An 18,620-nucleotide genomic window follows, 5' to 3' on the forward strand; every position below is an offset into this window, starting at 1 on the left:
CTAAAATAGAATGATGTCAGCTTTAATGTCTTTATTCATGGGCAAAGTGCCTGGCTGTGTGTGACTGAAGTTGAAATTTTGCTGTGACCTTCAAAACCTGTAGGGTCCAGGCCTAAGAGGAAAACTGATCCCAACTGATATTTAATTTAAATATTGTCCTTAATTATTAAAGTTCAAAAGGAGAAAAATATTTTTTGCACTGATTTATACACAGTCCAATAAAAAAAACAGCAAAAAATCTGATTGTGAGGTGCAGTGGCTCTCTGTCATAATTCCTACTGGTAATGTACTGGAGCTAATCAGTGAAATTCTAGAGTTTAGCTCTAAGTTGAAATGTACTGAGGATTGGTTCAATTTCCATTTATTCTCAGCTCAGATTCTTTTTAAAATACTTTCCTGCAGTAATTAGGATTGCCAACAGTGATTCTAGAATGTATGTGCATGTAGTTGATAATTCCATAAGTGTCCCTTCTAAGAGAATTAAAAAATGCCTTTAGGTTTTGCTGATGATTTGAATCCCATGGCTTTAGAATTTCAAATGTCAACACAGGATATGTGAATAATGGATGAAACCCAGGAGATTTACAGAATCACAGAAGGGCTGAGGTTGGAGTTCATCTCTGGAGGTCATTAAGTGCAAGCCCCCTGCTCAAGCAGGGTCAGCTACAGCAGGTTGCCCAGGACCACTTCCAGATAGGTTTTGTATATCTTCAAGATTGATATTCCTCAGCTTCTCCAGACAACCTTTTCCAGGACAAATTAATACAGATTTAATCATCATCACAACATTTAGTTTAAATAGAGGTAAATTTAGGCTTTCCTATCTGTGTATTTGCATACAGATGCATATGTTAAAATACTGGAAGTTGATTTTTATTCTTAGACTGAGATCAATTTATCACAGCATTGCTGGGTTCTAGTTCTAAACACTAATTAGAGGTCAGGTACGGCTGCTTCTGTTGGAAGCAATGTTGCCTCCATTTACTCCTAAGTAAATGGATTTTGTTTTAGATTAAAAGTAAAATTTGAAATGCAAAATGGGTGCTTGAATTTATGCACAAACATATAATAGAAAATGTCAAAAAATATAAAGGTTTCAAAAATGAAGTTGAAATAACAAATCTTTATAAAATGGGGAAAATATATTCTGTTTTTTTTCTTTAAGCTTCAAAAAATTAAAAAAATTGAAGCACAGGTTACTTTGTCCAGTTTCCTCAAGAGGTTACTCCTCTTTATCTGCTGTCTTTTCTATATACCAAACATACAGATGAATGGATAAAAACTCTATATGTTGCAAATATTGCTCTTTGAGTCTGCAGACAATTTGAAGTCTGTCATGCCATGTTCCCCTTTGTCCCAAGATTTTTGCATTTTTTGTAATTTAGAAGGATATACACTTCTGTGATGTGGGGTGTTCCATGGAGAATCAGCTATTTTTCAGCCTTCTCCAACATCTGCAATGGGTGTTTTTCCTTGCTAAATTGTAGTCTTTTCAGTATTCACCAAAAATTTCTCATGTACTGCTATTTGAGCTTCTTTGCTGTTTTTGTAATGCTTCAAGCATTCATAGTTTAGGCAAAAACTAATATTTTTTTTTTGTTGTTTGTACCTGGGTTTTTTTTCACTCCTCCTTTTGAATTGACCCAGTTTATAAGAAACAGAGAATTAATGCAAAAGCCTTTGAATTAGCTCTTCTGGATACATACATAATTATAATTTTCCCTTCTATAAAGAAGTAGAAAAACTATTGTTCTTCTAAGCCTGTCTTCCCTTACTTCAAAGAGCAATGAAGAACATATGAAAGAGGATAGTTGGGATTATTTTTTCATTGCAAGAATTTGGGGTAGGAGAAGACTCTGTATTCCAAAACCCAGAGAAAGCATGTGAAGGAAAGTGTCTCCTCTACTTTTCCAAATAAAAACAAGATGAAGAGTGTCTTTCTTCAGAAATCTTCTATTTTTTCCATTTCATAAAGGGGAAGGCGAAGATCCCACATAAAGTGTGAGGATGTTTCATTATATTTTTGTGTAGTAATTGTCAAATCATTATGTTTCAGCTTTGTTTGAATCAGCTGATATCTGGTCTGTGAAAAACAGGAATATTTTTCCTTTTTGGTTAAAAGTATGATTCAGTTCAGACTTTTTTTCCCTTTTTTTCTGCTATTTCTTTGTTGTTGGAAGTGGTCAAAAACCTTAGAATTGCAACAATTTCTGCCTCAATATTCTGCTCTCTTCATGTGTGTCCTTTTCCTCCGAGTTTCGACATCATTCTTCTTCATTCAGCCATAAAGTAAAACCCCTTTATGGGCAGTTACAGGATATCTTTACCTTTAGTACCTTTACATTGCTTCCAGCATTTGCAACTTTTCTCTTAGTGACCTTACTTCCATCAGTATATTTTTCTTTTTGATTCAATTTTATGATTTCTAGTTTAGTTTGCCTCATCTCAGCTTGCCTAGTCCCCTGCATGGCTGCATGAGGAAGAGGTAGTCTAATGTTATTTTTAGTGGTGGTTGAATAGTCTTCTATTTTTAATCAGACAGTTTTCATATTCCATATCAGGAGTGGGCTAATGCATCCTCTCATAAATACATGAATTCCTCCTCCCTCATCCCTGTACACACACACCTGCATAAGTGTCAATTTAGGCAAGTCATGTGGCCTGAAATTTCAAAAGATGTTAGATGGTTTAAACCAGCCTATTCTTTGAAAATTGCAGGGCATTTGTCCTTTGGTACGTCAGCACAGTGATCAAAATCACTAGTCACCTCTGAAAATGAGGCCAAAAGATGCCATTTTTGAAGGATAAGGGAGAATGGAAGTGCTTTGCTCCAGCCTGGGCTCTGAAAGATGCTGAGCCAGTTGGGCTACAGTTGTTATGTCCACAATTGCATGAGGGTTGATACAATAAAGGACACTTTGGGGCAAAGCAGATGAAAGAGTGCAAGCACCCTGCCTCCTACACAGGTGGGGGTTGGAATGGTACTTCAAACTTCTTCACATGCTCCAACAGCTGCTGGGGAACCCTGGAAGCTGCAGCATGTGCACTTGGCGGCACGTAACTTTCCCTCCCTCCTGTGGCTGCTCTGCAGATGGAAGCAGCATTGCTCACAAAGTGATGCAAACAGCTCATGATATGATTTTTGATCTTCCTTGAAGATTAAGCCTTTATTTTTCCAGTCCTCAGTAACCCAGCTCCTTTTTGCTTTCCCTTCCTTGACATTATGCAGTTCAGCTTCTTTTGAGCTTGAGTATAGTCATTTCTCAAGCTATTGTATCAGCTGAGAGTCTTTTGTTCTTCTTAGCAGTATGTGGCACCTCATCTGCAGAGGACTCTGTCTCTGGAGATGCTGTGTACACCCCTGTTGCTGTTCATGTGCACAATCCCTGCCTGAGAGCAGCCTGCCTCTCTCAGCCCCGTGGCACGGGAGGTAGGAGGACCTCGCTTCACAACCTGTGTGACTGACAGAGGATCAGCAGAATGAATTGGCTGTGCTCCTGTGAGCAATCTGACCATCCCAAATAGACTTGCAGTACCATGACATCACATATTGTCTCTGCCTCTTCCTCTCCTTCTCACTCAATCATCCGTGGAATGAGGACACACAATAGTGTGTTTGTGTATCCTTTGGGATCATCAGGGACCAAGTCACCTGTGAATTATACAGGTCAACAGAAATGGAGGTTAAGATTTGGTCTACATGCATTCTTCCTGTGTCACCAGAGATTACAGACAAAACAAACAGGGATACCCCATTGACATTTAGTAAATGTTATTAGAAATGCTTTATTGTAGGGAGAATGAGAAGAGGAGGGATTATATCTATGAATGCAAAGCTTTTTTACTCTGATCCTGAGTCATCGGAGAGGCCATTTTAATTGACATAAAGCAACTTGTCTCAGTATAAACATGCCACAGGATAAAACTGTCAAGTCCCGGTGCTTTGCAAGCATAGGAAATGTTTAGCATCAATTTTAAAAATGAGAATTTCTCCTTAAAAATGCTCCTACAACTTTTGAGTGGACTTCCAGAGTGCGCAAACATGGACACTGATTTTTTTTTTCTGTTTTTTTCTGAAATTCACCCATTCCCTGTCCCTTTCCATTGCATTTTCTTCTATTCTTCTGAGTAGACTATTATTTTGCAACTTGTGTTACTCAGTTTCAGGCAGCAGGATTTCTGCCTTTAGAACTTTATTTACAACTGCAGTGTGTCTGTGCATCCATTTCCCACCAGTCCTTTCCTTAGCTGCTGCCTGTGGTGTATTTTCTTAGATTATTTTCCTTTTTCTCTGGGAGATTCTTTCACTTGATGGTTAAGTTTTCTGCAAGGTATCATCACAGGTCAAAACTGAGGAAACACAAGATAATAGCTTAGCTCAATGTTTTCTGATTTTTTTCAGCATTATGAAATAAAGCAAAAAGTGTAATTCTGGGAAGAAAAGAAATTAGAAGCATTATAGTATGTCAAAATGACCTAAGCAATGGCTTATGGGCTTGGAAACATTTTTTCCCAACTGTGACATTTAGGCTAATAAATGAGATTACTCCTCCCTATAAACCCTGCCATTTAAAGCGCTTATAGATGAGTGAGATTTAGACTCAAGTAAGAAGCACCAAAGATATTTTTAAGTAAAGAAGGCATCCTATCTGTAACTGCAACCTGCTGAGACACATAATTAGATTGTATACTGGCAAGATATAAAGAAGCTTTGAAAAAAGTGGTGTAGGCATACCAGCAATTGAAGGCAGAGAAAATATGAATGTGATCATCCAACACAACCACTAATGCTGGAGAAAAGTCAGAATGGAAAATTACTATTGGATATTTGAAACTGGGGAGGGGAACACTTGATGTTAACAAATGCAGAAAAATATCAATAACAGAAGAAAGTAAATGAGAGAAATTAAGTTATGTAGCTCTGCCATCTACACCCTAATCAAAACAGAGAGTATATTGGATGTGGTTCTCACAACATCAAATTCTGCTTTGTTAAGGAAATGAGTGAGTCAGACTGGTATGTTTAGCTTTTTCTATTTTAATTTCTGTAACATGCCAAGGAAACTATCCATTATATCCTGCAATAAGCTATTACACATTTTCACTTCATCTTACTCTGTATGATTTCACTGTTTATGGTGTGCTGTATTTATTTTCAATGTTGTTGAGCATTTTCAGTACAGTTTTCAACTGTGAAGAAAGTAGACTGACTCTGTGTAAGCCTCTTAGCTTGAATCTACCATTCCAAAGATGCTGGAATCCACTTTCTTTATTAATGGAAATAAATAAAGCAATTCTTAATTCAATTCTCATGCAGAAAGACAGTGTTCCAATAAAGGAACTGTTTACTGAAAGGCTCTCAGGAAAGTTTGTTGAAACCATTACAGAGGGAGGTTGTAAACTTACCTTTTAGCAAAAATATCTCTCATTTAAATTCCTACAAAAGCACAAGGAAGAAGCAGTCTAACTACCTTGGAATTAACTCTCCTACCTCTACACACATTATTTCAAAATAATTTTTAGACTGTCTTAATACAAACATATTGAGAGATTTGTCATAAATACTTGACTGATTATTATTACTATGAACAATCTATTCATTGCATTACTGGTATTTGAAATGGAAAGACCAATTAGACCTGTTAACCCATCTTTTTGTCAGTAAGTTGATTGGGAATTACTGAAGCGTAACAATTCTAAGTGGCTTTTCATGTGAATGCCAAGCTAAAATGGATATTCAGAGATGCATTAAGCATTTTTACCTGGCTCTGCATTCTTCATTTAATGATCTACATGTTAATTTGGGGAAGTGCAACATAAACATGGTGAGCCCTGGCTTCTGTGCGTGCTCTTTCCCATATTTGTAAACATGTAAGTGTTGAATAATAAAATTGTAGGCCAAAGGTTGTAAGGACTAGAGAAGAGAAAATATGAATTATCCGGGCATATTACTTTAAGAGTAATACATCTGGCAGGCATTGTAAGACTGATTCAAGGATTTGACTTCAACAATCACAGGCAAAAATTTTTATTATGTTTTTGTTATGTTTTTATTTGAATGCATTTAATAGAGGGAAATTTTTATATGATCAAGACAGCATTTCTTTATGCCCAGCCTTATTTCAGAAAATGGCTTACCTGACCTCATAGTGGTTCTGAAAATGGCAGTCATTGAAAGATAACCATGTGAATTACCCATGGGAATGATACTTGAGATGGACAGCAAACAAGATCCATAAAAAAGATTATGTTTCTTTTACTTTATGCTGTAATCTAGTCAACACATAGCTAATACTGCCAGAAAATTCTTTGGCAAATAAAACTGCAGAGATGGCTGAAGAATTATTACAAAATGCTTTGGAATTTGATGTTCTTTGGAGGTCAAATCACTCCTTTGAGATGGCTGGAATAAGGTCAGGTGCCTGAAAAGATTGTTGTCACAGAGCCCTGATACCTCCCTAGGCTGAGCTTCCTACATGTGAGGCTGGGAGGCAAATTCCAAGAAGGTCTGTCCCACTGCTGGTGGCATCAATTTACTTTTCATTAAGATCCACTAAAATGCATAATCTTTTTCTGAATCAAAATAAAACCACATTTCCCTAACAAAATCTGTCAATCAATTGGAATTATGTATTCCTGCGCAATTCTGCTTTTGTGGTTCCTTTAAAAAGGAAATTATGCTGAAACATAAGTTCCCTTTCATAGCCTATCTGAGTAACTCACTGACTGCTCTTCTCTGTGCCAGCCTGGGAAAGGTGACGTGGTGCTGCTGAATGTCAGAGCCATGGCAGTACCTGGAGCCCAGGTTCAGCCACATGTTCAGCATCACATTTACTTCCTGCTTTAAGAAGGTTCAGACACAATTTGCTACTGTCACTAGTGTAGTTTTCTTCTCTCCCTGGGTCATAAAATACATTTCCTTGATCCTTGGACTATTCAGAGGTGATCTGCCAAAGAGATATTTCCCTCCATGTGGGGAGAGCCAGTAGCCTTGCTGCAGTAGAGATGAACAGAAAGAACAAAATGTATTAAGATAAGGCCTGACCCAGGAGTTACAGATGTAAATTGATGTATGTATATAACACCAAACTACCATAACAGAAATGCCATTTTCTGAGAGGGCAAAACCTGTCTGACCAAGACAGTGTTATAGAAATCTGTGATTCAACTAAGTTTCTAAGATACATTTGATACAATTTCTGAAGCAGATGCTTGTAAGATATCCTTAAGGTCTGCTCATGAACTGAGCAGATGTTTTGGGAGAGTTGTCTCTTCTGACAGAGGTGAAAATTTAGCCAGCTGCTTTGCAATCATACAGGGAAAGAAAGGAAATTCAGCCTTAATACCAACAGTAATAGAGCCATGCATGAGCATTTTATAACTTGTCTCTTCATAAGCTGTTCAGGTCAGTATTTAGAACATGAGCCCATCTACAAACTTTCAGAGAGGGGGAAAAAAACCCCAAACGCAACTAATAAGACCAGCTAAAATATGTTGTACGTTAAACCCTTGTATTTCACCCAGAAATGAATTCCAGTATTACATTTAGTGTGTAAAATATTTATTTGGATTCAGGCCAACATTTCCATGCCTTTAGTGTAAATAAGACATCTCTATGGCAATTTTGAAGTCAGACAGCTCTATACAAAATGGCAGCAGCATTAATTAAGCATATACTTTTCTAACCCCTCAGGATTCTGTGCCTATTAATCACATGTCAGAATGGTTCCTATTTTGCTGGGGATTCATCAGAGCAGTCCTGTTCCCCACTTTTACTTTGGCTGTAAAGTCAAATATTTAAAAGGTGTTAGTGGAGCTGGAGAGGAGCATAGAAAGTCACTGAATAGAATGGTAATTTATTACCCTTTTTCAGGCCTGGTTTTCTGTCTCATCAGGTAAAAGCACGCTGAGTTTAAGTAATTCCTGGCATGTTCAAAATGTAGATGCTGAACTGATTACTTGCTGTGACTCACCCGACGCTGGTGTTACATGCAAGTTTGCAAGTGTATGTGTGGAAGTGACCATATATTTAAAGTAGATGTAGAGCTGAAGTACTGACCCTGATGGGTACAAGGTTGTTTTGCTTAGTCACATCATTTGCAAGACACTTTAATTACTGTTGTTTCCCAGCATAGATCTTTTTTTTCCAGTAATATTTGTGAGATTTGTTTCTCTGAATAAATATAAAATCACAGTATCATAATGAATTGTCTACTATTTTGAAACATTTTATAAATATTAATTTTTTAAAAAATTCTTTATTATTTTGCCTCTTGAAAATCCTGGATCTCCTAATTTACTAATTGTCTGTGCTTCTTAGTCCCTTCAGCAGCTAGTATATTATTTGGACTCAGATTTTGTATGCAATAGGTTAGTATAAAAGCACTATGGTATGTTCAGCCATCTTGGCATTGTCATTTGAGGTTTTTTAATTAAAAGTCTGCCTTGGAGTATGTCAAGTGCTCCTGTATTTTTGCCATTCTTCTTATCTCTATGGCAACAAAAATATTTCAACATTTACATGGGCATCATATTCTTTGCTAATGTACTATCTGAACTGTTTGTATGCTGAGAAGGGGAGCAGCAGAGATTGGCTTCTGCAGGCTGGGATGCAGGAGTTGTCAAGACAACCAAGAGGCCTAAGGATGTCCTTACTAGTAGCATTAAATTGAAGCTTTAAATTAATTCACCCTCATGTGTTTTTGTAGCTTATGCTGTTAATTGAAATAATAGGAGTGACCTTCCCTGTACATTCAGAGCACCTGTCCTATTAAAATTGCATGTGCTGTTTACTTAAGTACACTCATCTATCAGACAAATCTAGCGTGAAATAGGGGAAAATGGAAGACACTTATATTGTACTGCTATGTATTGACTTGTAGTAATAGGAGAAGCAAGCTTTTCTTGTGTCTAGCTTGTGAGAGTTGTAATGAACATTTTACTCTGAAACTTCATTTATTTCTGCTTCCCACTCAAGGGCCTTAAGTCTGCATAACTCCAGACACTACAATTTATTATATAGTGCTGAATGTAATTCAAAAGAATAGTTAAATTTTTTTTTTTTTTTTGCTATAATACATTTGAAGAAGACAAGAATCATGTTTTCATGTATGCAAGAGACTGCTTTTTCCTTCACAGCAAAAAAGAACCCCAAAACAGTAGGAAACCATTACCTTTTTTTTGTTCAAATCATAATCTTGCACTGACTTAATTTGTGGAACTACTTTTAATTGTTTTCTTAAAAAAAGAATTCTATAGAGGAACTGGTTGAAGTTTCTTTGCCCAATCTTTTAGATTCTAACAGCCTAAACCACAGCCCCATAAGAGCCAAAACATTAGATAATTATATGTACATTTTGTTTCCTTATTAAAAGGAAAAAATCTGCAATCTGCTCTTTTGATGAAATTCACTAGTTTAATTTTGATGGTCAAATATGTCAAATATTCAATTATTTTTGTACAAGGCAATGGTAGACAAGGATGCCCAAGTTCTTAAAGGACCGGAAGGATTTCATCCTCCTCTGCAACTGGTTTAAAACACAAGTCTCTACCCTGTATCCTGGAATACTTTTCATCTCCTAAAGAGGGAAATGCACTCTTATTTGCTATTGCTGTTATGCTGTTAGGGAGATAATAAAGCTATAGAAAATTTGGGAATATATTTGTCAGTACTATATTCATTGATGCACAAAACCATGTAATTATACTGATGTACACCAGCTGAGAGTCAAACCAGTCAGCTAATGAACCCTTGAAGCATGTTTTCTGGGAAAAAAAAAAGATTAGTTTTTCTTCAAAGTCTAGGAAACAGAGAGGAATGCTTTATGGATTACTGCAGGATTGCCAGGAGCGCTGATGGTGATTTGATCTCCCTGTATTTGAGAACACAGGTGAAGTTTCTTGCAGACTCCTAAGCACGAATCCTACAGCATGAACTGGAAGTGCTATAAATTCACTTTTGTCTTGGTGAAGGACAGATTACTGGGAGAGGGCAGGAGGCTGAGAGGCACCCTTTCTAGTTCCTTATTAATCTCTTCAAGACTGGTGCCATCTCCGTGGCATGTGACAGGAATGCATGTCTCCATATCAATACTGTGGCTTCAGCCAGTTTTCTGTATGCATGTTAATGTTTGCTCCCACTGATATTTGAAACACCTGTGAGTGCTCAGCACAGCTGAAAATCAGGCCATTTAATTCTAGGCACTTTAAATATAGATTAAGGGTCTTAAATTTAGGTATGAAGGTTTGAATGTTTTGGATTAAACCTCTCCATCAGCCTGCAATCAACAGTGCTATGTAGAAATGATATTGCAGAATAAGATACAATCAGGTCAGATTTTTTTTTTTAGTAAAAACAAACCCATAACATCAGCATTTGGTTCACTTTAAAATATAGTGCTTAGACTGTAGGTGCATACAATATGTTCTATTAAACTTAAACTGGCAAATCCATGTCTAATGATAACGGGTCTACAAGTAAAAGAAAAGCATTATTCTTTGTACTGCATGCAGATTAAAAAGACCTATTTGTTCTGATCACAGTTTCTGTCTATGCATTAAATTACTGCTGGTAACACCAAATCTATCTTACTTTGCCAAGATGTACAGTTGAAAGCATAGGGCTGTAGACCAGAACAGTTTGTCACTGTCTCTCTGTCTTCAGCACCCCTGGATACTTCACTGACACCCAGGATCTCCTTTCACAGTCTCTTTCTTGGTGTATGCCAAGGAGCTGGAAGGCTGCTTGCTCCCTTGTGGCTGTGTCATGTAGCTGGGCTGACCAGTAATGATGCCAACATAAGGGGGATAGTTTGGTCAAATGAATATCACCCACCTAATTTCTGGGCAATCTAGAAAAGGATCAGTGCTTCACTTCACCAGTCAAAGGGCTGTAGGGATCAATATGAATTACTTGATCCTAAAATGTAACTTTTCCTCTATTTTGGAAATTGAAGGGGGGTGGGGAATCTTAAATTAGGATATAGATGAGGTTGAAATTGAATGGAAAGAAGAGGTTATGCAACAGTAAAAATTGGACCATTATCACTTTCTTTCTCTAAAGGAAAAAGGCAGAGGAATAGAGACAGGACAATATCTAGAGCATCTCTGGGGTTGGCATCAGACTGGTAAGAGTCCCAGAATTTGTAAGACACCATGATGGATTCCATCCCACATCCTTCCCCATCTGTCATTCAGGAGCTACAGACTGATAACAAGAAAGTCTCACGAGAGGTGGTCCCTAACCACAGCATTCGTAAAGGTAAAAATGTCTCATGATTTCCATGAGAAATCATCTCAGTGTGTCTTTTGGGGGCACTAGGCTTTGCAGCCATTTCCATAGTACAGTTGAGGCTGACAGGGACCAAAAGTCAAGCACAGCAGAGAAAATTGTCTGTCACAGTAGGTCAGGCATTTCAGGTGGCATTTGAATGAAAGGATCTGCAATGTCATGTGGAAGTTCCTTGCAGCAAGGAGAAAAGTGTGCTGGGTTAAATTAAATTCTTCCAGGGCTCTGAGCATCTGGATTTGTTTTTGCAGTTTGGACCTATGTCCATATTTCATGCAAGTGGAACTAGCCTGTGCAACAGTCAGCATAAGCATATCAGTATGGATTATAAATCTACAAATAAGAGATCTAAACTAACACAACTTTACTGGATTTTCATCATCTGTTAAAATAAGATACAATGCTATTTTCATCATTTAGCCTCATGTATAATGTCTTTAAAAAGCTCTGTAATATGTCCAGTAACTGGTTCTTGAAATGTCAGCATGGATAAACAGTATACAGACCTTTACATGTTTCCTGAGTATTTATATATAAATCTTGTAGCCAGTACATATAATCTCCCTTTTCTTCCTATCTTGCCTTCCCATAGTTTTGCTCCATCTTTTTAGAGCCTGGATATGTGCAACAGAATTCCTTTATTAAAGCAGCTTGCCAATGTTTTCTCTGTCTTCAGCACCGTGGGGTATTTCATTGACACTCAGGATCTCCTTCAATATTCTCTCTCTGTCTCTCTTGACATTTTTGCAAGGAGGGAGAAAGAGGCTGGGGGAAGGTGCATATAATGCTTCCACTGCTGAGCAGTATGAATTATATCTGCTGGAGTAATAGTGTGAAGTGGCAGGGATCCGTTTTGATGAATCTCATGCTGATTTGTAGCCCCAATTCTAGCTGTAGGTAACACTGAACACCTGTTTGGAGTACTAGAGAGATGGAATAAAGCTCTGTACAGTAAATGTGCTGTGTACTGTAGCTGCTTGTTTATTGTCATACAGTAATTAATTTGCAATTATATTTTGAAACATACCAGAAGAGAAGTGCACTGTAATTCCTACCACCCAGAAAGAGGCTCAGCAGTGACACTTGTTAAACTGAGCTGGCTGATTCTCTCTTTTCTCATCACTGATTGCTTTTTTCTTTTGTCTCCGTACAAAACAGAAAGTTACAAAAGACACTTCTATAAAGATTTGTGCCTGGATAGTAATGGCTCTGTGCTACTCTAGAGCAGTATGTCTTAAAAACACACACATACACACACACACACATATACACACACACATACACATACACATGAAAGAGAGGGTGTGAATATCGACCTGATTTCGTGTCTATCATCCCTTGCTGTACCACATCATTCACAGTGTTCCACCACAGAAGGACTTTTTGAGCCCCATTCTTAACTTCCTGCCTGTGAAATCCTTGTCTTTTCATCCACATGCCTCCTTTGCTTCTGTTTAGACCATTCATAATCATCTGCTAAGAGAATTGATAAAGAGAGTTATCATTCTATGTGTCTCTGAGTCTGTTGATACCTCCTATGAAAAACACACCCTTACCCTCAGTCTAAAAAATTCTCACAAGCTCATCACTGGTTTTAAATTACTCCTGTGTTTTATTGCATCCCTCTGCAATAAGCTCCTTATGAACTATTCCTTTCAGAAATCTCTCCATAATTTATTTCAATATGTTTTACATAGCTGGAAGTCTGGCTTTTGAAAAGGAGACCCCAAAATCTGGTTTCTGCTAGCACTCTTGAACAGAGGAGTCAGAAGCTCCTGTTTGCCCTCAATGCCATAGTATTATTGCAAGAAAAAGATGTTGCTGTATTAGACACTGCAGCAAGTGTATTCAATGCAATTTTACAACCTGATATTTAGTTACTTTGACACAGTTTTTAGAAATAGTTTTCAATTAGATTCACAGCAATTTGCTTGTGTCTTCCCTGCCTTTCCCTAAAAGTGATGTATCTAGTCTCAGGTCTATGCTTGATACTAATATTTCTTTCCTCCCCTGTTTTTTTATTAGTCCTGTTATCTATTTTCTTTCATCTTTTTACTAGGATTTCCAGTTTTGAAGAGTTGATCCTGAGATATTTTAAAGATATGTGCATAGGTTTAAATTCAAAATCTAAATTTGAAAGTAGATCTTTAGTATTTCACTAAAACTTAAAGCTGAAATGATTCTGTTTCTCTTTTAACTGTCCCATGGCTGCACAAAAGTGCTCTCCACTGTGCACATTGAAGTTTGCATGTAGCTGAGAATATTGATCTTAAAATGGTAGAGACTGACTTGTTTTATACAAATTTATGATCAACTGTATATATGTGGCATATGTAAACAACAGTTCATTGACAGTAAAATAAGAAATAAATCAATATGCCTCAGAGAGAGTGCTAACTTAATTTGCAATTATGTCAAGTAAGGAAGAAAAAGAGAAAAATACTGGCTTCCTCTGAAAATCTTCCCAAATACAATATTTCTTTGACATTTCCCATATACTGAGAAGTTACACCTGAGGAATTCATTTCCATTGCTTTCACTTGGTGTCCTATGGTGACTGATATAAATATTTTATTAGGCAAACCTGCAGGTTTCTGAAGATTATATGTCTTATCAAGTTGACCCTTATAATTATGTTGTCTTCTGTAACTGTGGGATCTCTTTTAATTTTGTAGTCTTTTTGTAAATATTGAACCATAAAAAATATACAACCACAAGCAAAATCTGACTGTGAATAAGAAAAGGTGTAAACAGGCATCTTCTTGCTAAGGAAGATTCCCATTCTCCTTGTTGCTACAGAGACAATGCCTTAATTATATGTTAGTAGCTGGTCACAGAGAAGCTTATCCTCAGCTTGTGAAAAATCTGTTTTCCCAGACTGTTTTTCTTTGCTTCTCTTTTAAAGTAATCACTGTGGATGCTTTTCTATCTTTCTTTTATCCCCATCTTCTTCTTTCCTGTAAAATGAGACTCAGTGGAGAAAAGTTTCAGTTCAGTTGCTCTCTTTTATGCACAAAGTCAATGAGGGTTTGCAGTCCTGTCAAATTGAGTTGAAGATTGTATGTACAGAGGAAAATGTTTTTATTTGATACAGGAATATTTTATACTTCTCTTTTTTCCTGGAAATTAGTTCTCATTTACATACTTCTATGGCCTTCTGTTGCAGTTATTAAAACATTGCTTCTGTTATTCTCTGCCTCCGTTTTCTGCAATTATTTACTTAGGAAAGACTTTCACTGTTCTTTTCCTGGGCAGCAGCAGAAACCATACACAAGTCCTGTGAAAGAAGAGGCTGGGAGCTTCTGTGCAGGTATTTGGAGGCCTTTGTAAAGGCATGTAAATCAGTTTGATGCCCCAGTGTATTCTAGTCTATCAGTTCCTAAAGAAGGAGATGAGCTGAGTATTGGCCCAGCTACTTAATGCAGATGGGGGTTTTGGCTAACATTCATCCCATTTAAATTTAGCACGCAGCTGACTTACCTAATTTAAGGCAATGTTCCTTCTTATGCAGTGGAGAAAAATGTACCGTTCCAGAAAGTGATTCAGGTTTTAAATTAACTGAATCATCCCCATGAACTATCTTCTTCCATACATTACAGAGACAGCTACAACTCTGATTAAGACACTGTAATTCAATGTCAGCATTCATTTGGGATAGACTTTTGCCCATTTAGCAGTGGGTGTTGTTTTCTGGCTGCCATGTTGTGGTGGGATTTGTTACAGGCAATGAAGGAGGCAGCAGATTATTTCCAGAGTTCTGCCTTTTCTGCTTCTGCAGGCTGTTTCCTCTTTGGAGTTCTCAGCCAATGTGGGATCTACAGTTCCAGAAATAGCCACTAGGCTAGAGGGCATCTATTTCTAAGTAATTTCTTACTGTTTAAAAATATAAAACCAGGGGAAAGTCTAATTATGTGACACAGAAGATAGTCACAGAGCTTAAAATCAGTGATATCATCTACAAGATTACAATGTTGGATTAAGATATCCTTAAGAATTTTTAAAGGGTGTTTTACAAGTGTTGTTGATACACTGACAATGGGAAAAAGTTATTGAAGTCTTGGATAAAAGGTAATGAAATAGGGGCTCAAAAGAAGACAATACTTCTTTTATACCTCTAGGTTTCTCTAGAGAAGAATTGAGGAGCCTTTTGAATTAATACTACTTAATTTATCTATTTTTGCAGATAGAAAAGGGTTGTGTGGCAGCAGAAGTGGCTCCATTTTCTCAGTAGACCCGGAAAGTCTTGCCCAAATGTATAATGGCTGTGCACTGACAGAGGCCTGCTGGCTTGTGCATGCAAAAGGAAAGAAGGTAATCAGGACTTGCCAGCATGGATTCCCCATGAGGAAATCATGCCTTAGCAATGTGATAGCCTTCTATGACGGCATGGCAGGATGGGTTGATGAGGGGAGAGCAGTGGAAGTTGCCTACCTTGACTTTTGCAAGGCTTTTGGCACTGTCTCCCATAACATCCTCGTAGGTGAGACAGGAGATGTGGAGTGTGAGAACGGGGAGGTGGATCGAGAACTGGCAGAGCTCAGAGTGTCATAAGCAGTGGAGTAGAATCCAGCTAGAGGCCTGTAGTCTGTGGCATTCCCCAGGGAACAATAATGGGTCCAGTCTTATTTAACTTGCATCTCAGTGAGCTGGAGGAAGGCACAGGATGTACCCTCAGCAATTTTGCTGACAATATGAAACTGGGGCAGTGGCTGGCACTCCTGATGGCTGTGCTGCCATTCAGTGGGACCGTGATTGTCTGAGAATTGGGCAGACAAACCTAATGGGGTTCAACAAGAGCAAGTGCAGGGTCCTGCACCTGGGAAGGAATAACCCCAAGTACCAGCACAGGCTGGGAGCTGACCTCCTACAGAGCAGCTCTGCAGAGAAGGACCTGGGAATATCAGGGAATGACAGGTTGACATGAGCTGGCATTGCCCTTGCAACCAGCAGGGGCAATGGTATCTTGGGAGACATTGGGAGGAGTGTGGCCAGCAGATCAAGAGAGTTGATCCTGCTCTTCCATGTGGCCCTGCTGAGGCCATATCTGGAGTATTGTGTTCAATTCTGGTCTCCTCAGTACAAGAAATACAAGGAGCTACTAGAGAGAGTCCAGCAAGGGGTCACAAAGATGATGAGGGGTCTGGAGCACCTCTCTTATAAGGAGAGAATGTGGGAGCTGGGCCTGGTCAGTGTAAAGAAGAGGAAACTCTGGGTCTCATTAATGTGTATAAATGTCTCAAAAGCAAGTATCAAGAAGAAGGTACCAGGCTCTTTTCAGTGGTGCCCAGCAACAGGACAAGGAGAAATAATTCAGGAAAAATAAAAAGGGTAGGTGGAAATAAGGCGAGACCTTGCAATTGAGCAGTGAGGGAAACAAGGATTCTGGTTTTGAGCTGTCTCCTAATCTTCTTTCATTTAATTGCAAGCATCCCTAAGAGGCTGAGCACAAGCAGAAATTTCTTATTTACTCCCATCCAGCAGTTTTCTATTTTGATATTATGTGATTGCATATGATTCCCTCTTCACAGCCCCTCTACAATGAAATGTCCTTGCTGGAGACCAGGGTTTCTAAATGTTGATTTTTCTAAAGGTGAAGCAATGTGAGGAGGGCCAAATGCATCCTGAGAAGCCAAGAGATTCCTCTGCATCTCTGTGGAGTGGCCAAGAGTCAGGAGTTACTGACATTATTGTCAGTAATGGCATCTCTCTATCTTTGTATTCAAACAAGAGCTGTTCACTTCAATACCGGGTTTATGAGCTACTATAATTTAATTTCTACAGAGCTTTGATTGCTAACAGCAAGGAGTGAAGTGATAAAACAATGCTTCTTATATTTAATTTGTTCCAAGAAGTGTAGGTTTATACTTGAAACTGATTCAAAAACAACAAATACTGAGGAGGTGCATTTCAATAAAAACCTCTGAAAGTTCTTGAAAAGAGAGAGCTGCTTGCCTGCACGCACAGCACAGTGAGAGGTGTGGGATCAGAGAGTGTGCACTGCATGCCCTACAGACAAGAGGAACCCTTGGGAAAAATCATAGGATCATACAGTACCAGTCTGGAAGGGAATCTCAATGATCACCTGGTCCAAACTTTCTCAGTAAAAGCATGGTCTAGACAAAATGGCCCAGAACCCCATCCAGACAAATCCAGTGTCAAAGAATCCAACTCTTCAATAAGATCATTTCAATGGCTGATCATTCTCATTGTGAAAAATTTTGCTCTTGTGTCTGGTTAGAATCTCCCCTAGAGTAACCTGTACCCATTACCCTGTGTCTTTTCCATGTGACTTCTTGTAAAAAGGAGTTTCTGCTTTTTTTTCTTTTTAAAGCCACCCTTTATATGCTAGAACACAGTGATAATGTCTCCCTTAAGTCTTCCTTTCTCAAGACTGAACAAAACCAGTTTTCTCAGCCTTTCCTCACATGGGAGGCTTTCCAATCCTATGATCATCTTTGTGGCCCTTCTCTGGACCTTCTCCAACCTGTCCACATCTCTTTTGTGGGCCAAAACTGAACTCAGTATTGCAAGTGCGGCCTAACCAGTGGTGAGTACAGTGGGATAATGGCTCCTTTATCTCTGCTGGTGCAGTCCCTGTTGATCCAACCCAGCATCCTGTTGGCTTTCTTTGCTGCAGAATCACACTCTTTCACTAATATGGAATTTCTTGTCTACCAGAAAACCCAGGTTTCTTTCCACAAACCTCTTCCCTGCTGTGTAGGTCCCAGCCTGTGCTGCACCCCTTGATTAGGTTTTCACAGGTGCAAGACCTCACACTTGTCTTTGTTGACTTTCCTAAGGTTCTTGTTAACCCACCCTTCCAGCCTATTCAGGTCTTTCTTTAGGGTGGCTCTCCCTCCTGAAGTGTTCACTTCCCCACTCTGGTTAATATCACCAAGGGTACACTCGACCCCATGATCCAGATCACTTATGAAGATACTAAGCAGTGTTGGACCCATTGTTGACCCCTGGAGGACCCCACTGGTGACAGACTGTCAGTTTGGGAGCTATTTGCCACCACCCTTTGGGTGCAGCCTGCCAGCCAGTGCCCCACCCATCACACGGACCACTTGTCCAGACCATCACACATCCACTTCTCTAGGATGTGGCAAACCATGCCAAAAGCCTTGAAGAAATCCAGGTAGACAATGCCCACCCCTCATCAACCAAGCAACTAATTCTTTCATAGAAGGTGATCAGGTTTCTCAAGCATGATTTGCCTTTGGTGAATCAAAACAAGGAATAAAGATTCAGACAGTGGCTGATACTGCATGGGTTCAATTTGTCCTTATCATGGTTTAGGAGTGACATCCCCCAATTCAATGTCCCCGCT

General features: G+C 38.7%; 1 long non-coding RNA gene across 1 annotated transcript in view; it reads left to right on the forward strand.

Moving 5' to 3' along the window:
* Positions 1–18,620, forward strand: part of LOC139591705 (uncharacterized) — a 343,986-nt gene that overhangs the window by 104,398 nt on the left and 220,968 nt on the right. The gene's annotated exons all lie outside the window — the stretch shown is intronic.

The sequence above is a fragment of the Agelaius tricolor genome, unplaced genomic scaffold (assembly GCF_023055355.1).
Source record: "Agelaius tricolor isolate 1412-34295 unplaced genomic scaffold, bAgeTri1.0.p SCAF_7, whole genome shotgun sequence".
Taxonomy (NCBI): Eukaryota; Metazoa; Chordata; class Aves; order Passeriformes; family Icteridae; genus Agelaius; species Agelaius tricolor.